At 31.4% G+C, this 23,843-nt stretch overlaps 1 protein-coding gene across 2 annotated transcripts in view; it reads left to right on the top strand.

Annotated features, from left to right (window-relative positions):
* LOC148281564 (uncharacterized) overlaps positions 1-23,843 on the top strand; it is a 131,578-nt gene that overhangs the window by 42,201 nt on the left and 65,534 nt on the right. Inside the window, exon 1 of one of the 2 annotated variants that reach the window (XM_088226503.1) lies at positions 6,417-6,938. The exons of the other annotated variant lie outside the window; for it this stretch is intronic. The gene's annotated coding sequence lies outside the window, so the exon portion shown is untranslated. Of the gene's footprint in view, positions 1-6,416; positions 6,939-23,843 lie in introns of those variants that run through there. 2 annotated transcript variants of the gene reach the window in all.

The raw sequence follows: 23,843 nt of genomic DNA, 5'->3' as shown, positions 1-23,843 counted from the left end.
GAAATATCTCAAAAACGCACACAAAAATAAATAAAAAATGTTAAAAACAGTATTCATTTTAAAATCTTAAATAATGACGTCACTCCTTATATCTACGTGTTGTATTTCCGGTTTCCGCTTTAAAGCCCCCGCACCTTGTAAGGAACGTTTTGACCATAGAAAAAAAGAGTATAATTTGTGATTAAAAAGTTTTGACATTTCAACAGCGTTGCCAGATCTACCGATTTTTCGATCAACTAAATGAAGTCATCAAAGCAATATCCCATAGATTCTTGTCAGTTTTGTTATTGGCTGGGGAAATACAACTTACCGCGGTCAGTGAAAGTAAGAACGCCAACCATTTCATGACGTCACTACTGAAAAGTGACACTGTTTACAGTTATTTGGCGCGGTTTTGATAAACGTAACAAAATCATATCTTTGTAAATAACGCACAAAAAAAAAAATATATTTTTACTTAGTTAAATAGTACGCCAACAGAAAAAATAAATAAATTAGAAAACAGCGGAATTCCTCATTGGCAATTTCTTCCACCCATTAGTAAAATGAAAGGTGTTAAAAAAAAAATATATGCACAAATAGAACTTGCAACATGTGCATATAAATTAATTTTAATCGATACTAGTCTTCAATGTATGTGCTCCCGCTTTCCATTCTGTTGTATCCCAACTCAACACAGGACCCTTGGTCTCATAGAGTTTGGGATACATTATTATTCTATTTTTTGGTAATATTTATGTATTTGTATGAATGAATAACATAAAAAAATTAAGAAAAAGGGAATAAAAAGAGAGGAAAAGAGCGCTTAAGGAAGAGAAAGAAGTTTTTTTAAGTTTTTTTCTTTTTTCTACCGTAGAAACATCCCGGAAAGTTTATGGGTGATGATTCCGGATAAACCAAAATTAAAAGTATTTTCATCTCAAAAGCAGACACAACTGGTATTTCTTTCTGGACCTTTGATCGATTTGTATAAAAAAATCACCCGATAAATTGTTTTCTTTCCGCTTTCATCCCTCGAAAGTCCTTTTATAAAAGGGTCCCGGTATGGTAATCTCCGTAATGAGGAGTACAAGCCTAGGGATGGCTACTGGCCAAACATCCCGCCGTATTATGCATTATGGAGGCATTGTATTGCTAACCAACCCCCTCTCTTATCCTTCACGTGACTAGGTGGTGGTGTATAAGGTAGACGGTCGAGCGTTGTACGCATAATAATTTCGAAACTTTCACGATGAATTTAGTTGCATTGTAACAATAATCAGCTCTGTCTGATAAAATAGTAAAACCAGAACCCCGGATGAATGTTTTCAACTTAAAATCTACTTTCCCTAAAAATCCTAAAAACAGGAAACGAATGAATATGTGTACCTGTTGAGGAGTTTGACTATGGCGGTACTGGCTTCAATTCCAAACAGAGTAGATGTGAAATATTGTTTTTTTAAAGTGGTTTCATACTGCAATATTTTGTTATTTCTGGACTGGCACATTAAGCGTAAGACTGGTCATCTAACCTTCAATGTGATAAAATTGATCCAAATAGGCTGCAATTAGAATACCAACGCAGTACCTTATGTACTATTTAGTGCGAATATGCTATTGCGTCACTCAAATTATTATTTTCCTCTATGAAAATCTATATTTTCTTGGCAAATGAGATTCTTTTATTTTTTTATGATTTATCTTAAAACTTTTTCAACAATGTTTGAGTTTGTCCAAATGCTTGCAGACTGGCTGGATTTCCTCCCTAGGGAACTGTTCATATTTAAATTTATTTTAACAGAGAGGGAAAACATTTTTGAGAAGGGAATATTGAAGTCTAGGTATTTACAGAGCTTATGACCTGTCATTGGCTGGTTGAAGTGGCCACTTTACACACTGTGTAACATTCACCATTCTGCCCATGTTTGAACATCCACATTTCCTCAACTCTTCCATCTGTTGACTTTTGTAAAGTAAAAGAGCTGAAACCTATATAACGTCGGTGAGATTCATCCGGCTGAACCAAATCACCTACTAGGCAACGCCTGAAAACAATTTTCCAATTTTTATACTTCTTCTTTTACCAGGTAGTTAATTCAACAATGTTTAAGTATGTCCAAATGCTTGCAGACTGGCTGGTTTCCTCCCTAGGGAGTTGTTGATGTGATGTTTTTACACCCTCTCTGTTGAAATAAATTTAAATTAAACTTTTTCTTGGGTTTGATAGCTTTAATTTTTTAAAGATGTTTGAATTGGCCGTTTGATGGCAAAATAACACCTTTAAGGTGACACGCCATTAAAATTATTAAAAAAAACTGCCAAATGACGGGAAAGGGCTACTTTGTATGAAATTATCATAAAATGGCTGGTATGTCCGATTGGACTTGGTTCTGCCGGTCAAATAACAAGTTGATAAACCAATGTACCCTATCACCGTCACAAAGGATAAGGAAGTTACGTTTTTATAAACAGTGTAAGCCGAATGCCACTTATGAATGCTTGTAGAACACCTTTTATCATTTATGACTGCGAATCATGGTACCTCATTAGGGTCCAAAACACCAAAATATAGAGTTTAAAGAATATTTTTTTATGAATAATTCGGGGTGTGCAATGGTTCAACTTTATGAGTAATGAAAAAATGAAAGAACGGACGCAGAAACTTCCGGTCACAACTGCCATCAGTTGATGGATCAGGTGACACGGTGGTCTTGGCTCTACGAATACCTCCTGAGAGTCTTAACCACGCTTGCCTTCTTTACAAAGCTTCAGGTTCTCAACGTTTTATGCTGACAGTTTAATTCATATCAGAACTACGGGGCGCGAATCTGACTTTGGAGGATACACAGGAACTGGCAACTGGCAAAGAGGCCTGAAGGCTGTTTGTGATCACCAAATTAGTGATCGTTTAGGAACCGTTCAAAAACTAATTATAAAAATTTAAAATCAAAATGTAAACTTTTCCTTCAACCCGTTTATTCAATAATTGATGTTGAACTACATTAGAAAGGAAGCTGAACTTTTAGCGTTAAGATAAATTTATTGTCAGTAGTAAAAGTATTAAAAAAAATAATAGATCTGAAACTGATCAATGCATTCCTTTAGATCAATATGATAGTTATTAATAACTTGAATTTGTTTTTATACATATTTTAAAAAAATGAGTAAACAAGACAGATTTAAATAACTCCTTTTTCAATGTGCACATATTCGTTTTTATTTACAAACATTTATGTTTTAATATTAGATATTTTAAATTTGAATTATTTCCATTATATAAAAAAAGATTTTCCGGGCAGATTATGCCTCTGAAAGATTATTTTTAATTTATGTAATAGTGTGCTTGTAACATTTGTTGTAAAAATGAAAAAAAAAATAGCAAAAAATGTATAAAAATAAATTGCAGAATTACAATTAAATTAAATTCAAGGTTTTAGCTCTTTAACGTCACAAAGATCAACAGTTGGAAGATTTAAACAATATAGATGTTCAAACATAGACAAGATGGTAAGTGTAACACTGTGTGAAAGATGATCACTTAAGCCAGCTAATAACAGACCTGTATATTATATTTATTATAATTAAAATGCAGTTCCACCAAGAAATGTCAGTAGAAAAACTCAATATATATAGTATATGCCTAGACTTCTATAGAATGTTCTTCAAATCTGTTTTCATATATAATTTTAAAATTAATGTATTTCAGTTTAGCTTGTGATATATTTTCTTCTACATTTACGCATTTTTAATGAGGTGACCCGGATGTTGTGTGTGGATAGGTACATATAGTTTACCCACAAAGGCCCCGCGGCCGTGAACTCATAATTCCACCCTTCTACCCTCTGCCTCTCACTACCCCTAGGTGAAAATTTCCAGTTCACTGTTCCTTTAAACAAACAAAATAAGGTAACGAAGAGCGTTATTATTATAGTTTATTTATACAGCATGATTTTCGTTAAAATTACCGCAAGAACCCTGGTTGATTAAACGCCAGAGCGTATAGGCGGTTATTACTCGACTGTGTGTAATTCTGTGTTAGCAGTTAAATAATTTATAATATTAGACTCGAAATTAACTTTGGATGCAAACTTTGAACGTATTTAAAAAAAAAATCTAATAAAATATTCTTCCTCGGTAGATTGAGGAATACATTGGATAGAAACACTACAAAACTCATACATTTAACTACAATTATTCCACATATAGATTACTGCTCTATAGTATTATTTTTAGCTAAAAATCATCATCATCATTCCATGTCCGCTCCCTAGTTGGAGCATAAAGTTTCCACGAAGATCCTCCAGGCATCTCTGACGGCTGCCTACTCTTGTGCATCCTTCCAAGTCAGGTTTGCGTCTCGTAGCTTAAACATGAACTGCCGACGAACAGTCAGCAGTGGACGTCCAGGACGTCGAGAACCTGATGCCTTGCAAAGTAGGCAAGCGTGGTTAAGGCTCTCAGGAGGCATCGTGATAAAGATTTCAGCTCTTTTACATTACAAAAGTCAATAAATGGAACAGTTGAGGAAATGTGGATGTTAAAACATTATCAGAATGGTAAATGTTACACAGTGTGTAAAGTGGCCACTTAAACTTAAAGATGTTCAAACATGGGCAGAATGGTGAATGTTACACAGTGTGTAAAGTGGTCACTTAAACCAGCCAGCAACAGGTCATAAGCCCTGTAAATGCCTAGACTTCCATATTCCCTTCTCAAAAATGTTTTCCTTCTCTGTTGAAGTAAATTTAAATGTGAATGACTCCCTAGGGAAGAAAATTAGCCAGTCTGCAAGTATTTAGACATACTCAAACATTGTTGAATTACTACCTGGTAAAAGAAGAAGTGTGAAAATTGGAAAATTGTATTTAGGCGTTGCCTTGTAGGTGATTTGGTTCAGCCGGATGAACCCCACCCACGTGATAAAGGTTTCAGCTCTTTTACTTCACAAAAGTCAACAGATGGAAGAGTTAAGGAAATGTGGATGTTTAAAAATAGGCAGAATGGTGAATGTTACAGAGTGTGTAAAGTGGTCACTTAAACCAGCCAATGACAGGTCATAAGCCCTGTAAATGCCTAGACTTCCATATTTTCTACTCAAAAATGTTTTCCCTCTCTGTTGAAGTAAATTAAAAAATTACTACAGTTTAATATAAGGCTTTTTAATACAAAATAGAAAGCCAGGTAAAAAATTCGACAACCCTGGTAATGCTAACAAAATGTCCACCTTGTTTTATTAAACAATCTGAAAGACAGTAAAATAATCGAATTCTTAAATAACATAATTTGTGAATTCGCTACTTAGACATGAAATGTGATCCCACCCTATTCCCTTTTAATCCCAGCAGTATTCTCACACTTAAAAACGACATAACACGGTGTAATTAAATTTAAATCGGCAGTTGTTGCGTACTAAACGATTTCCTCACAGTCTCTTAACTAATGCCAAAACGTAAAACAAAAAAATATATAAGTAGTTTACTTGGCTTCAGTTTAATGTGCGTACGCGGTTTCTGGGCTATTATAATTCTATGAATTTAAAGTTAAAATTTAAAATTTCAATTAAAAAAATTTTTTTTAAAGTTATTGAGTTTCATGCTTAAAATATATAAATGGAAATAAAGAATATTAAACTTTTAAAAAATACAGTGAATTATTAAATAGTTTATAGCAAAGTTTTTTTTTACATTTTTTTATTTTTATTAATCGAACAGTTTATACATTCGGAAATGTAGTAAATGCCTGAAATTCCTTATTCACTAATCAAAATGTTTTCCATCTCTGTTAAAATTTCAGTATGGACGAACGATATTGTTTATGTATTAATTTTGAAAGGCTTAAAGATTTTTGTTATTTTATATAATTGAATAACCGTGAATATTCCAATATTTTGTATTGGTTATACTAACATTATTAATATTTCAAAATGAACATTTGAGTTAATTGTTATACGTCGTCCTTAAATTTGCTAGAAAAATAAAATTCCGCTACCCAAAGCTCAGTTGTGATTAAAAAATAATCACAGTTTTAATAATTTTCTAATTTATATGCACAGGTTTTAAAGGTTAACATGGCTTATACAATTTCGCTATAAAAAAATAAATTTCGTTAAATAATAATCACATTAAAGTAATTGTATTTTTACACTTAGGTTCACAAGAAACAATCTTTTTTCAATGCCCTTAATGCATTCATAGTATGTTTCATTATGGGAGGGTATAAACGTAATTGTGTGATCAAAAATCTCCTCCTTCAATCTACGGCTTAATATATATTATTATTTGACCACCCGTTTTGTCGATTAAAATCCGTTGGTTTGAATTCAAGCTTCAAAATATTCTGAAAGAAATTTCCCGAACGCACCGCCCACAACCAGCGCACGCGCAGTTGGCATCACTGAGGAAAATGCTTTGTTCGAAGGCCGCCGCTAAGTTCATGTCAGTCCCGTTAGAACACTTGCGCGGGAAGCTTCGGCGCCGAGAAAATCTGTCGAAAACGACAGAAAAACGATTGTCAAAATGAAAACAGAATCGAAATTTTCAACCGCTGTGAACTAAAATAACAGTTATAATTTGTTAAGTCGACTTTTAACAGTACACGGCCATCATTTTAGCGCGTTAGTAAACTAAAAACAAACGTTTTTTTTTGTTATTTTGGTGAATTCGTCATTTTTTGTGCAGTGTTTTTGACGGCGCGGTGCGTGGTTTGACTTTTGATCACAGTTCGGCGGTGTGTAGAGTTTATGTGCTGGAATCTCCCCTTTTTTATGGGGTGTTGAAAATTGTACAGAAATAATGCAGGGATGCTTCTGTAGGGGTCGGAATCGTTCGCAGCGGGGACGGTTTAAGCGGGGTGGATTTTCCGTGTGAAGTCGTAATATTTTGCGCCAAAATATAGCCTCTTAAAGCATTTAAGTGTTTGCTTATGTCATGAATTTCGAGGAAGAGACATAAAAAAAACAGGTAAGGATTTCGAGATTTACAGTTTTTATATTTATTAAAAAAATGGTGGGTATGAAACATAAACATTGTTGATTGTACATGCTTTTAAAAACTTGTTTAGAAAGCAATCCATCAGATTGGTTGTTGTTTTATTATTATTTACGAATGAACTGTTTTGTTGTTCGTTTGTTAAATAATAAATATTTTATAAAACATGAACGGAAGTTAAAATACAGTGTGTAATTGAATAATCAAATACAATTTACGGTGTATTCATTTATTTAATAAAATACTTATTTTGCAATCGCGATATTTGATTGCCTACTTATGTGAAAAAAATCAATTATTCTTCCAATTCAAGTTGCTAGTTAATAGTTCAAGGTGACACAAAATATAACAAGAAAAATCATCATAATAATGAAATAAATACCCTAGAGCAACTTTTTCAATATATATTTTTAAAAAATGAATATTTAAGTCTCAATATAACTCCACGGTTTTACAATTAAAATGATTGAAGAATGATTTTTCAAAGAGTCCTAAGTCAATATTCATGAATTTTAAAGTAATAATTCCATCAAAAGCTGCAATACCAGTAAAAAAAATGTTCATTAACTGACACTTAATTCTAAACTATAAGGCTTAAAAATTTCACATGTTTCCTCAATATACCTTCAAAAATCTTAATTTTTATAAGAATGTTGACGATGGCAAATTACCAAGGTGTTTGCCAAAATTACCAAAGTTATCTAATTGCATGACTTGAGTATGAAATCACTTTGTCATGTTTTATAAAAAATATCACTTGATCTGATAAAAACGGACAAAATACAAATAACTGTTTTTCTCAAAACGATATTTTTAGATAGCACTCTTTAATTATACAGAAAATATTTTGAATTTGGAAATTTAATTTGTTTGTTAAAAAATGTCTTTTGGTCCTGAAAACTGCCTTGAGATGGTCACCCCACCAAAACAGTGGTCTATTCGAACTCGGAATTATTGTTGCATGTCTGTTATTTATGTTTGGAACATAAAATACAAATAATGTAAATGAATGCCTCGACACGGGTTAAGCCCAGTAAGATGTTTGTATAAAAAAGAAAAAAAATATGTTTCATGTGAAATAAATCAATTAATTTACTTTCAATATCAGGACAGTTTCGGACAGGTCCGAAACTGATCCAAAGCTGTTATTAAAGTAAATTTGTTTTAGTGACAAGAGTTTTTAAAATTCATTATAAATTATAATATAAAGTGAAGAAAGTCTATTTTTTTATTTGAAGTCTCTAATTGAGTTGATATGTATCGGTTTTGGGTAATCCCGTGTAATTTGAATTCATTCCGACGTTTCTACCATTGCAAGAGCCATTTTTTAGGGTAAACTGAATGTTTTGTAAAAAAAATGTGATATGTTGCAACAGAGAGAGAGAGAAAACATTTTTTGAGAAGGAAATATGGAAGTTTAGACATTTACATGGCTAATGACCTGTCATTGGCTGGTTTAAGTGGCCACTTTACAACGCCTAGACTTCCATATTTCCTTCTCGAAAATGTTTTCCCTCTCTGTTGCAACAAATTTAAATATAAATAACTCCCTAGGGAGGAAATCCAGCCAGTCTGCAAGCATTTAAGACATACCAAAAAAGTATGTGCTTATGTGCAAATAATTTGTACCGTGTCGCAGTCGGCAGCAGGCACATTCTGTGTCATTTTGAAGTGTTTTGAACCCTGTTGATTTTATTCTCAGCCCGTTGTCTTTGTTCGTGCTATTTGGGTGTTTGTGTATTTCTATTGCCTCTTTTATTATTCGTGTATTGTTATTTCAAGTTTGATGCAAAATCTTTGGTTTGAAGGCAAAAAAAAAATTTCCTGTGTCTAAAAAATGTTCCGCTATTGTAGATTTTTCAGGGTGCCCAAGTTTACACGCTCTTTTATGTTTATCGGTTATTTTCTTTGCTCTGTACCCTGTTTGTACAATGTACATTTTGTCACATCCTTGGCAGCTCAGTTTATAGCTGTTTCTCTTTTTACGATGTTCCTGTCTTTTGGATTTAATAATGGGTCCTTTATTTTTCCCAAATATTGCTGAAATTTTTTGTTTCTTGAGCACTTTGGCTATCCTGTCAGTAATATTTCGTACATATGGTAGGTATTCCGCTCCTTTTGTGACATCTTTTTCATTAATCTTCTTCGTAGCTTGTGATTTTTCTTTACACGGGATCACCCAAAACAGACCATCCGTAAAAACCTCCGCATCTTTTTTAAAAAAAAAGAAAAAACCCGCTATGCCTGTATTTAAAGGCTTGTCAGCGGGTGGGATAGAAGGGATATGAAAGGAGGTTATAACATTTTTCCACAACACCCAAACCAAGAGAGAAAAAATCTTTCTCACTTCTCTTTTGGAAAATAATTCCCTGTTTGATATCATTTTGAAAATGTTTTCTGTGTCTTTTTAATAAATTACCACTTATGTATCAATTCATAAAGTTTACTCGAATACACTGTCGATTGGTTTAAAATAAATCTATGTTGAATACGATTGAGTTCGCGCCTTTATACATATCACAGCTATTCGGTTTTTCATGCAACCCCATCCTATCGTCCCCGTAATGTGACTGCAGTTGTGTGAATGGCGTTCCATCCATAATTAATACGCGAGTCCGCAGCCTGACGAGACCGTGGGGAAAGGCAGAGGTAGAATCAGTCACAACCAGAATTACACTACCGGTCTGAACTAGAGGGGGAGGAATGGATTAATTCAGGGTAGTTGCTCTAGGGGTGGTTCTCAAATTGTGACGCGTAAGGGTTGCTTTTTATTAAATTTAAATTGAATCACCACTCAGTCATTTGGAAGTTCTATATTTAGACACGGATCAAGTACTTATTCTAAATTTATTAAGGCATCAACAATGTTTTTAGTATGTCCAAATGTTTGTAGCCTGTCACTTTTATTCCCTTTTTAAAATTAGTTTTTTTATTTGGAAATTTATTTATTAACCCTTACGGATTATTGCATTCATTTAACAAAAATAATATTTTATCTCCTCTGTTGTTGATAATAATATTTTTTACATCTTTTGAAAAGTTTGTCCGAGTCTTTTATTTAGTTTTGTCTGGTAGTTTATTGTATAATCTCAGTCACTGATTTTTTAGTCTCGATTGTCCTTGTCTTGTTTTGAAATGTTGTATGTGACATTGTTCTGATATTCTTGTATTATGTCCATGTTTATTAATTTTTTTTTCTAGTTTTAGTTTTTTGTCTTCAATGATGTCAGTGGTTAACTTATGAATAAATTTCAAAAATTGAAAACGATAGTTGAAAATGTTCATTAACATTTAATTGTTATTAAAAAAGAGTTCTTTAGTTGGTGTTAGATAAGGGAGGTCATATACTAGCTTCAATATTTTATATTGCTGTCGTTGTAGTCTGTTTATGTCATTTTGGTTTTTTTCCCCCCATATTTATTGAATAAAACGTATTTTAGATTTAACATAGGCTTCATACATAATATTTTTTTCCTCTTTGGGAACAAAGTTTTTGATTTTTAAAAAAAGACTCTATAATGTTGCTATTTTTTTGTCAACTTTCTGTCTATTGTTAGTCCTTTTCATTTCAATTTCCATTCATCTGTCAGTTCATATAATTTTTACAAATACCGTAGAGCGGGGTATCTAGAAACTTTGTTATATATTCTTCAATCTTCTAAACAATTTAAAAAATACTATAAGTGATATGATGTGTAGCGTCTAGTTGAAATTTTGAACCGATCTTAACAATAGAAAAAAAGTTCTCATTAGTTCAGACTTAATCATAAACAAATAGAAAAAATATTTGTTTATATCATAAAATTAAGGATATATTAGATAAATAAAAGACAAGTGATACTTTAATCCACAAATTTGGAATATCCAGACACCGGTTTTTATTTCTACAATAAATTATAATGAACTTCCATCGAGAACTCGAGAACTCACCAACAAGCTTAAATGTTTTAAAATTAAGGATCGATTGGGTGTTAATATGTGTTGTGTTTGTTTTTTCCAAACTCAAAAATGAGCACCAATTTTTTTTCTTTTAAATGATAACTATACGACATTTGAAAGATATTTTTTGCTTTACAAGGTATTGTGTTTGCTTTTACGTCACAAACATTGTTTTATTTTATTACAAGCCTTCAAAATGGAACATGGTATGCTAATACCTAATAGTAATGTATAAATGAAAATATAAATAATTGAAAAAAATATAAAAACAATAAAAATCGGCAGAACTTAGAAAGAAGAATAAAAAAATTAAATAAAATCAAAGCGCTGATAATACGATTCTTAAAAATAAAATATTTTTTTTGGCTTAGTTTAATGATCTATTAACAAATGAAAAATATTAGATAACACTAAACTTCCTCATTAAATAAAAATAATATTATTTGGAACGGGTAAGTCAATAAGTATCTGAGGTACGTATTAAATAATTAATAAATAAAGAAACACGCACTAGAAAAAGTTTTACAAGTCTCTGGTGCACTTTTCATCTCCAGTCTGCGACGTTCTTTGTTCTGTTAAAAAGTTTTTTCAAGGAACAGTAGTTACAAATGTTGGTTCAACTTGAATCTGGCGTACCTATACTAAAATGTAGGTGCATATATGTGTTTTCCTCTAATAGACCAAATATCGTCAATCTTTTTAGAAAAAGCCATAAAGTAATTTGAGAATTGGAGATTGGAAAAGACAACAAATTTATAGTGTTTCGTCTTCTCCAATGACTGTTATTTCTGGAGTACCCCTTGGGCTCCTTGGAGCCCACATTGCTCCATTATTATTTAATACTTTTTGAATAATATCATTAATGTTTTTTGTATACAGCAATAAATTTTTACAATTCCATTTTCTAATGACCTAAAAAATATACAAAATATACACGTACTTAAAAAACACCTAAATAAAACAGTTATTACAGCCCGTGTGACGAATGATATGTGATGTTATTTTATTGACTTTTTATTTAAACTATTCTTTTATTATCTATAATATCCCCTCATACCAGCACTTTTACTGATTTTAAGAATATTTCGTACAAATAAAATATGTAATGTAATGTAAAATGTGAAGTTTATTATATAAACCTTGTATTTTGTCATAAATAAAAAAAAGAAATGTTTTTTAAAATAGGAAATTCTGTCGTTTTGCCGATGACAAGATATTTAAACTTTTCAAATTTTCCGACGATTTTCTTATTTTTCAACAGGATATTTATTACAATATTTGAGTTTGTCCAAATGTTTGTAGACAAAATACTGGATTTCACTCCCTCGGGAGTCATTAAGATTAACAAATTACAACAGGGATGGATAATACCTTAAAGAAGAGGATATGGAAGTCGAGGCATTTACAGGGCTTATGACCTGTCATTGTCTGGTTTATGTGGCTACTTTACACACTGTGTAAAATTTACCATTTTGCCTACGTTTGAACATCCATATTTCTTAAATTCTTCCATTTGTTGATTTCTTAAAGAGCTGAAACAAATGTTGGTTCAACTGTAAATGCCTCGACTTCCATATTCCCTTTTTAAGGTTGTTGTAATTTGTTAAGGATATTAATTGTTTTAATGAATGGTGCGATGTCATTATTCAAACAAATTATTAATTTTTTGTCTTTTCCAATCTCCAATTCTCCAATTATTATTCAATTATTTATTTATATTATTTTGTTTATTTACTTTTTTTATTTATTTATTTAAACGCATTGTAGGCTTTGACATGTTTTAATGTATATATAAACAACAATGACAGACATGTATTTTACACAAAAGTAGCAAAAAATAAGAATGAATTAAGAAGAGTAAGAAAAAAAAAATAAAATCTTTACGTATTAGTAAAAGATATATGGGTATACATAAAAATACATGCATATATTGCAGTGGAGAACAAAGGTGCATTTTTCGTATCAGTTATATTAAAAGAATTTAAAAATTAGAAGAAGTTAAAAAAATAATAATTTGGAATACAGATATAAGTCAATAAACGGTACACAATTGAAATCAACATAGTATTATTTAGGTATTTCAATTTAAAGATAGTAAATTTATATATTGCATTTTAAAATTCAAAAGTGTTATATGCAATATGTCTATATCATTTGCGTATTCATTTGTAAACGCATGAATTCTCCTTATTGGCGAGTGTGCACTGTAGTTTGTTGTAGATTCATTTGAAAATAAGAGTTTAGTAAATCGGGTACTTGGCCCGGAAATTGCAAGTTAGTTAATTAGTTGTAACAGTTGGGAACAGTCAAATATTGAATTTATATTTAAAATAAAAATAACAAATAATTTAGTTTTCCTCTATTTTCTAATGTTTGTACATTCAATTATTTATTTATGAGTTATTAATATGTTCAACTGGAATACTTAATTTAAAATTAACGAAACGTAGAAATTTATGTTGAACTCTTTTGATATTATTTGTATGGCTTTTTCTAAAAAAATTGACGATATATGGTCTATTAGAGGAAAACATATATATGTACTTATATGTATGGTATAGGCATGCCAGATTTGAGTTAAACCAACATTTATGACTACTGTTCCTTGAAAACACTTTTTGACAGAACAAAGAACGTGGTAGACTTCAACTTAACATTGATAAATGTAAAATAATATCTTTCTCGCGACGAAAAAAACCCATTGAATTTAACTACAAACTAAAAAACATTTCCTTTTCAATGGTTTCGTCAATAAAGGATCTAGGAATTATTTTAGATAGTGAACTCTCCTATCGTGAACACATTGATACTATTGTAAACAAATCTCTCAAACTTCTTGGTTTTATCGCATAGTACCGGAGGTGCTATTTTGAATCTTCTCTACTCCCTAGAACGGTGGTCGGCAAACTTATCAGTGAAAATAGCACAAATCATAAAGATCATTCTTAAAAAACCCCCGAGGTATCCAACAAAAGATCTATTCGCTGAGTTTAAGATATTGGATGTAAGACTTTGTTATATTAGTAAGATTGAATCGGTGCAACGTAAATTTTAAAAATCGTTAATATTTTGAATCGGATCAAATACTTTCATAATCAACTATTATGATCGTCTAGAGTACTTTCATATCTTCAGTTAAGAATTCAGAAGAATTTTGGCTGGTTTAATATTCTTTCACAAATTAATATCTAACTGTATAGATGCCCATGATATCTTTGCTCAGATAAACCTTAATGTACCTCGCCGTAACTTGCGTATCAATCCTGTCTTTGCTGTGGGAAATTATAAAACTATCATCGGATTATTTTCTCCTCTGCCAAGGATCCTCAGAACAGTGAACGAAATCTCACTAAACGGTACTGTCGATGTGTTCCTACAGCAAGGGCAGGCATTTAAGAAGCAAACGGTCTTGTCTCTCCTGACGCGCGATGTCACACTTGCCATTTCCGCCTAGATTATGCCATATTTATACCATTTGTTAATTATACATTTTGTAAATTTAAGTGGATTTTAAGACTGTTTAGATTAAGTATTACTCATTATTGCTAATCTATTAGATTGGTTTTAAAAAAAGTTGTTTGTGAGGTGCCTACTGCTTAAATTTTATGATAAATTAAGTGAGGTCAAAATAACTCAACAAAATATAAACGCTCGTACAGCAACACAATTTAACCATATTGTCCAACTTGTATCAATCTTCTTAGGTAAAAAAACAGTATAATGTAATTGCTCCAAAAATATTTAATGTTTAAATGCCAAATATAAAGGAATAAAAATATAAAACAAATTTTAAAATAAAAATAAATGCACATATAACGTGTGTAACGAGAGGTTTTTCAGAAAAATATATAACGACACTAATAAACGTATTACTGTTTACAATTGGGACACATTTTTTTTTTATGTATTACATTTCTTAAATATATTTTTTCTCATTTGTTTTTCTCATGAATACAAACGTCACACAAATACAATTACTAAACTTCTTTTCTTATATATTATGTGTCATTATATTTACAGTGGATTTTTTTAATTGGCTTTAGTATTTTTAAGATTTTTCTAATTATTTTGTTTATGTAATAGCTGTAAAAATCCCAAATAAAATGAAATAAATAAATAAATAAATACATTATTTATGATTACGTATTCTTAGCACGTAATGTAATATTTACACGCTACCATTTCAACGCGTGCGTTATTTTTGTATTATCAAGAGCGCTTTTCCCTGTTTATTTCAACTTCTAAAAATAAAATTAGGGTAGTGAATTGGACAAGTTTAAACCTTAATGAATATGGAATTTTCACGTATTTTTTATTATTATTTTTGAATAAGCATTAAAATACTACAGTAACGGTATTATTTTCTTTTTCATGCGACGTGACGCCAGAAAAGTTTTCTGCAATGGTTTTAAATAAGCACATTTTGAATTACCTGAAATTAAGACGCTTTGCGCCCTGTGGGACAAACGGCACGTATTACCTTACGGCGCTATGCTTGTACGCAATGTTTGCTAGAAGCGCACTCGGAGGGCATGACGTGTGACGTCAAAGTGACGTGACGCCAATTTCGAGACATTTTGTATGTGCTCCCATTAAATCCCATAACGTTTGTCCAATATAGTTATTTCGTCGGGATTGTAGACCAATGATGGATCTACGAAAAACGCAACATCAATTTTCTTCAACAAAAAAGGCTTTTAATTCCAGGTTTAACCAGGTATCAAATGATATATTTTTGTACTTATACAATTCACAAAGACATTTTTTTTGCCTTATTTGAATAGTCCATTGACAAAAAAGAAAAACACTACATCCTCAAACAATGCAATTGATAAATAACCTAACTTCACATAACACGTCAACATTTTGTTCCGTAGGTATTTCCCCACCTTTAGGTCTTTGGGTATTTTCGTCTTAACAATAAGATAATACTCATTAACTGTATTCAAGTCATAATATTTTTCTTCTCTTAGCAGAACTGAGTAGATTCCTTTTTTCATCCGAAACCTTAGCTTATTTTACGCAACGAACATTATGGTTGATCGTTCGGTCAGCCAGAATGAATGAAATACCATACCGTTCAATGTGGCGTGTGGTTATCAGCCAAAATGCAACACGGCTAATCGTCTATGGGCCCTTTTACAATGCGGAGCCGTTTTGTAATTTAGCTAGCCAATATTTATTCCGTCTAAAATTACAATCCGGCTGCGACATATACTATACATACTCTTTGAAGACGAATGCTGGATTGAACTCTTCAGGAAATGGAAAAAAAAGGAGGATATTCGTATCAGTTGAAATTTATAATTTTTAATAAACTCCTCCTTTTAAATATTTTTAATCCACTCAAAATATTGATGAGAATCCGATTTAAAGTAAAATAAGGACTTCAACACAACCACAAATACATCATTTTTCATTGGGCTATTTTCGTAGTCCTTTCTCTCCAGTTTCGCAATGATTTTTTAATTTCGTTTAAGAATTATTTCCCCTTTTATTTAATTTTCGTCCTTGACGAGGAATTATTCCCCCACCTCTGCACCTTGTCCTAATCTATTCATTAATTTAATGTATACTGTTACGAAAGGATCCGTTTAGCTAATTATAAGGAATTCTACTCTCATCAAGACGCGTTGTTTCATGGACAATATAACGAAATTACACAGATTTTTAAAAGTTTTGTCACGAACTTTTATTGCCATACAAAAAAGTTCATTACATAGAAAAGTATTATAAAAATATTTCACTACTAAAAAGAAATCGGTTTTAGATTTGAAATTGTACGTTTTTCTTCATAATTTGTATTTATTTAATCATCGTTTTCTTGCTGGTGTTTTATGGTGCAGAGGGCACTGCGCTATTACATCGATTGCAGCATATCTCTATCGTTTGTAATATATATGAAGGGAACACTGTTAGTTTTACGCTTCAGGTGCCGATCCAGGGTCTATAAAATATCGTGTCTGTTGGGTATTGAATCCAAGAATTTTGGATTGGAAAGCAACTGCCCTAACCAAGTACACTGCGAGGCGGATTTATCTCTAAGGTAGAAAACACTTATTTAGGATTTTCGTTTTTTTTTATTTAAAGAACTGTATTTTTCACTTCTCCAAAACACGGGAAAAACCTATATAAAAGTTGTATATTTAGTTTAAATGGCATTTACAAAGAACAAATTTAATTGCGCATTTTTGACAGTGTTTGTAGACAGGCTGGATTTCCTCTTAACGGAAGCCATCAGATGAAAGATTTGAGGAAATGTGGGTGTTCAAACATAGGCAGAATGAATGTTTATTTTTTGAGTGAAACCGTGTGTTTTGGATTTGTTGAACAAGGCGCACAGCAAAGATAAGGATTGACGAACAAAAAAAAGCACGTAAACTTGGGCACCCTGACAAATCTGCAATAGCGAAACACTTTATAGACACCGGACATTTTTTCGCCTTTGAACTGAAAATTTTATACAAAGCCAGTAATTACTGTGCACGGATAATGAAAGAGGCAATTTAAATACACAGACATTCAAATAACATTTACAAAGACGAAATGTGCCTACCGCCGTTTGCAACACGGTACAAATTACAGGTAGTTAAAGACATTATTTTTTTCTACAAAACACTCAGTTTACCCTAAAGATGGCTCCTGCAATGGTAGCCAAAACTTTGTAACAAATCCACTACACACGGTATCATAAAAAAAACATATTGATAACAGTGACCGTGAAAACCTTCGCACCTATAGGCAGAATGGTTAATGGTACACAGTGTGTATGTTGGCCACTAAAACCAGCCAATGACAGGTTTAAGCCCTGTAAATGCATAGACTTCCATATTCCCTTCTCTAAAACGTTTTCCTTCTCTGTTGCAACAAATTTATACATTCTGTTTGACTTACCATGAATTAAATAAGGAAGTTTAGTCGATTCATTAAAAAATAAGGTATTGATTGAACAATGATTGTAATTATATTCCGCTGTGGACTATTTGATACTGCCGTTTACTTATTAAAAGTTAACATCGACACGAAGAGAAATCGGTAGTTAGAGGGCAGAAAGTACTATATCTAATTTTACAAAATGTTTAGAAAAGCTGAATTAAGACTTTTCTGTAATCAATTACTATTTTAAATTATGCTGTTTTCCATGCTTATTTACTGAAATATTTATTAAAACTGTTAAAACGGGTTGAATCAGGTAGTGGTCCCGTGGCTGGTGTTGCGGACTCAAGAACCAGAGGTCTGAGGTTCGAACTCCACTCTACCCCGACTTGATTTCCGATTTCTAATTGAACGTAGTTATGCAGAAAGCAGCCAGTCCACAATTTCGGAAAAATGAGATATTGATGTTATCGGGTGCAGTAAGGCCGATTCTATGTTCTGCTAAAAACAGCCAGACCGCTTTCATATAAAAAAACTTTATTAATCACCTCTGGAAAAAGGTGCCGATCACAAAAACGGTATTTCTCAATTTGCAAAAAACACCTACAAAACTAGAAAAATCTAATGTTACTTTAAAAATCTTTTAAACTGGTCAAATACACAATAAAATTCTTGTTTGTAATATATATATATGAGTTGATACAGTGCTTTATTTATTTAGTTTTTATTGCTTACTTCTTGGTATGAACACTTGACCAATTTACTACTATACTCTATTTTTTATAGATTTATTGATATTGTTTTAACTTTGCTGGAATTCCTCTCATCCATGCGCTTTGTAGCTGCACGATGATTGGTTATCTAGCTTTCATATTTCAACTTTAAAATACCTTAATTTTGTAAACGGGGTCTAGAATTCCAATCGTCTATGCGCTTAGTAGCAGCAAGGCGTGTTGTAATCTTACTCCTTTTTACTATTCATATTATTATTATTTTGTAATAAACTAAATTTATTTGTCAATTTTTAAAATGTGTAAATGGGAGCTAAATTTCTAACTGTCTATGCGCTCTGTAGCTGCAAGACGTCCTGTAATCTAGCTCCTATCTATTATAATTTTTGATTGATCTTAATTGAAAACGAGGAACTAGAATCCCAACCGTCCATGCGCTCTGTAGCTGCAAGACGTACTGGGATATTTATTAATTGTACAGCGCCCTTGAGGTGATTTTCACAAAAATGGCGCTTTATAAATTATCCAACTATATATATATATATATAAAAAAACTTATGTATTCAAAGTTTATCGTTTGTTAAAGTCAAAAACATTCTTATTATTTGGTAGATTTTATAATTAACTCTTTTCACAAAATGTCTATTATCTCAGTTTTACTTTTCTATGGCTGGCTGCTTTCTGTATAACTACGTTCAATTGTGAGTTATTTACAACTTATTAAAAATGGCACTAAAATTGATTATTTTGGTAACTTATAAAAAAGTGCTTGATTTTGCATGACCCGACACAATTAAAAATTGCTACAATTTAAAATTCGCGTGAAGTTTCGGCTCACAGAGAAGTTGAAAAATAAAATTAATTATGTGACTGAAAACAATCGGGTTGTGTTTCCGTGTCTCGGACTAACGAATCAAAGGTCCGTGGTTCGTATCCCGCTCGACCCCAAATTGATTCCCATTTTCTAATATTGAGTTATTTACAACTCGTTGACAATAGCTCTCAAAACTAAATATTTGTGTAAATCATCTTCTTCAGCCTTTTGTCCTCCACTGCTGGATATAGGCCTCTTCCATAGCCATTTTTTACCCCCTACAGTAGCTATGTCGTCGGACCATAATTTTTGAGGTTTTCCAACGCCTTGCTTATTCTCCCAAGGTCTCCACCTGAAAGTTTTAGGGGTCCATCTTGTGGAGTCTCATCTCGCAAGATGTCCTGCCCATTGCCACTTCAGTCCTGCTACGAGATCCATAATATTCGTCATTCTGGTTCCGTTCCTAATTTATTTATGTGTAAATCTTTCTGCGTTTTTTTATTTATTTATTGATTTATACATTTACATTGTTTGTATTCTTTTTTTGTACAGAATAATGTTCCCTCACTGGGGTGGGGTGTCCCGTGCCGAGGGAAACATTTTACAAAATGTGAAACATGCCTTAAATTAGTTATTTAACAAAGTTTACATAATAGTAATAACAATTATAATAATAAAACGTAATTAAACTAATTAACCTAATTATCATTAACAGAATAAACAATATAAACTAAAAGAATCATAAAAAACAAAACCAATTTATATAGACCTATAGACCAAATTTCATAAACAGTACACACATTTTACCTATTTGGCTTGATCCACTCATCGATCCGTGTGCAACCCACCTCTACTATTCATTTCTTAATAGAAATTTTATACTGCGAGTACTTACTAATTGTCCTTATGGATAATGGAAGTAGATTGTACTATTTAACAGAGAAGTAGGCCAATCCTCTTTGACGGAAGGTTGTATATTTTTTTTTGCAGCATCAGGGTGGAGTATTCAGTAACTCTTGTATTTGTAACGGAAGGTAGAGAATAATGTTTATGTGCGTATAATAACAGAGCTTTTACATAAAGTAATTTTATAGATTTTACATTAAGATTTTTGAATATACCGAGGGAGCTAGTTCTGATTGGGACTCTTAAGATAATTTTCATTAAAGCTTTTTGTGCAATTATTATTATAATTATCCCCATCCAATTATTCCATATTTTAAAACTGATTGAGTTATTGCGTAATACATGTTAACAAGTTCTTTTAGGCTAATTCATAAGAAAATCATAATCATTAAAATAAAAAACAAAAAAAAAATACAGATGATTGGACCATTTCTTTTGCTATCTCGCTACCGAAACTTTTTATTTATTAAGAATTCCGCAACCATTTTATAATTTACGGAAAATTAATTATATAATAAAAGACCTTGAAATCCTTGCGCTGTGCTTCTAATCCTATTAAGTATATGCCTTTACTCGTATACCTACCATTCTCCAAGAACACACTTTGCATTTTCCTTAATGAAGCCTTAAATATTCAAGAATGGTAACACGAAGCACATACCATTTACCCCGATTCTTAATAGAAGCTTTGTTCTTTCACAATTATTCCGCCCTTAATACACATAGTTTTAAAACTATTTATGTATGTATATTGTTTATTTGTTTATTTGTTTATTTGTTTAATATATACATAACTCGCGTTTGTCTATTGAATGCTAAGTTATTAGATATCTTCTGAAAGTATTTTCCAAATAATTGCGGCTCCCAAAACTTGAAAGTACTCTCACCCTTTTAATCCACTGTACAAATAAAACGAACGTTATAATTTTTTATGCCGAGTTGATTACTGAATCTGGGATTATGTCTTAGTTTTATGAACACCGTTTAGTATTTGAGATGCATTAAATTTAATGTCCATTTTAGGGACCACTGCTGGTTGCTTAACTACTACAAATAAGAAGCAAAAATATTATTTTTTAAAGTAACCTAATTTAAAAAATATGAATACTTATTAAACAGGGTTTTTTCACACAAGAATATTTCATTTACTATGATCATAGGTAAGACTTTTACCTATGATTAAGATACGCCGCGATTGGTGTACCAGTACAGTGCCCTATGCACCATTCGGTGCAAAAAGGGAATGATGATGATTTAAAAAAATATTTTATTGCCAAATAATTTTTAAAAAAAATCTTTTATTTTTAATTCTATTTTTATTTTACTACTTAATATTGCTATTTTATTAATTATTAGCAGACCCGACAGGCGTTGTCCTGCCCGAAGGTTGGCTTGCCTGCTATAAGCTGGTTAATCAAAGGTTTTTTTTTGTAAATGAGGACACACGTTTTTTATTTTTGCCTTCTGTGAGCTATTTTATATATTCGTAATAAGGGTTAGTTTTTGTTTAATCCCTTTATGTGATTGGCTAAGAGTCTTTGCAGTGCTCAAAATCGTTCAAAAATTACTTCTCTAGTGCCACAAACCGTAAAAAAAATACGGGAATACGAGTTAACGTAGAAGTCAGAGTGCGATTTACCCTGTTCCCTCTAAAATTATGACACTTAACCCATGCTCAACGCGAATTCAGTCATTCTTTTACCACCAGCTGTGTTTTGACGTGAGATTGTCTTTTAATTCGAAACCAAAATAAATGAAAACAAAAATTTGTGGTTGTTTCGTGAAAGCGCGCAAAAACTGTCCGGATAAAAGATAAAATACTATTAATTTAAATATATATACCTAGGTACTTGTGTATGATTGGATTCCAAAAAATATTTTTTTAAATATTGAAATATTGAGTTTAAGTAGGTACCTAGGTACTTGTTCATGTTTGAATTCCAAAACATAAAATAATTCATTTTCAAATATAGAATTGTTTTTGCAAATGTCAAACTCTGCGCTACTTACCAACAGTGGTGCATTTTGAGTAAGAATCTGTTTTTTTTTAAATTTATCAAATGTCAGTTGAAATTATTTAAGCATAATTAAAAATCCATTAAAAATAAGCTAATATTTAGAAATTGAGAAATTGTAACGAAATGAATCAACTAAGCATCCATTAAACATAATTTGTATATGTAAACGTTAAAATAGAAACTTTTTTAATATACAAAAAACAACATTCTCTAAATTTTTTGGAATATGCATTTTAGTCGAATGCAACCCTGGAAGTTCGATGAAAAACATATATTCGCTCCTAATTGTTTTCTTATGAACATATTAAAGATATTATTATTTACAAACCTAATCCACGTAAATTAGATTATTTTGCAAAAAATCGCATGTAAATTGGTCCAGTAGTTATTGAGTCTATATAGGACAAACTTACATACATTCATTTAAATTTATATCATAGAGGTAATATATCACATACATTAAGTTTTGATATAAGCATCCTACCATGATAAATTTCACTTTTAAAATGTTAATAATAAATAATTTATACCATTCACAATTTAGACGTTTAAAAAAAAAGGTTTCACTTCTTTTTAAATAATGTATGTAAAAAATGTTGTTAATTTCCCAAATAAATAATATTTTTGTGGTACCTATGTTTGTTAGTTAGAAGCTTAATTAGTCATTTTCAAAAAAAAATGTTTTTTTATAAGTATTTGTAAAAAATCGGATTATTTAGAAAAATCCAAAAGGAAAATAAAATATCAGGCATGCAGCACAAAAGGCTTTTGAAAGCATTTTGCTTACACAAAAATTGATACGAAAAATGGTGAAATTCACGTGACCTACCAGGAGCACATGGAAGCGAGGAGGTCATTCATTCACCCAATTTCTATAGGCAGTTCGCCGGGTGTGTGTATTGATTAGGTGGGATACATAAACGCGTGTGTGAGTACGGGAAGGAAGTAGGCTTATGTAGTTAGTAGTACCATGCACCTCTTCGCTCTTCTATTATCCTATTAGGTGACTTTGCGTTTTTGCTGTGAAAAAATAAAATTTACTAAATAAAATAATACAAAACCGTTATACATACACCACGTTATACATACACCACATACACCACTGAACTTTTTTTAAAAGGTATAAATAAAATTACTTTGTTTAATGACCCACTGTTTCTTTTATATATTTAGTTATTATATAGCCCTGAAGAGGGCAACGTGTAGTTGCCGAAACTAGTCGGTTGTGACAATAAAAAAAGTGGTTCATAAAACAAAGTAATTTTATTTACCCTTCAAATATAACAATAATCTACAAAGGGCTACAAACATTCAAGAAATAATTTTGGTTTTTAAAAAAACAATGTTAAAATATTAATCAAAATTTTCACTGGTCTGAGATTATAAATGTTGCATAAAGATAAAATATATTTTCATTAGAAAAGTTCGTTTAAAAATTTAACTGAAAAAACATCGAAATGAAGCTTAAAAATACTGTTTTAATACAATGAAGAAGTTCAGTGGTTTTAAAAAATATACATTTTTGTTAAAAGACAATCAAACTAAGGCAACATTTTTATTATCTGCGTTGTGATTCTTTTAAAGTTTTGTGTTT

Source organism: Micrasema longulum, unplaced genomic scaffold (genome assembly GCF_059751315.1).
Source record: "Micrasema longulum isolate JH-2025_06_02 unplaced genomic scaffold, ASM5975131v1 h1tg000436l, whole genome shotgun sequence".
In the NCBI taxonomy this organism is placed as follows: Eukaryota; Metazoa; Arthropoda; class Insecta; order Trichoptera; family Brachycentridae; genus Micrasema; species Micrasema longulum.
Note: the sequence above shows the minus strand (reverse complement) of the source record. Positions and strands in the feature narration are given on the sequence as shown.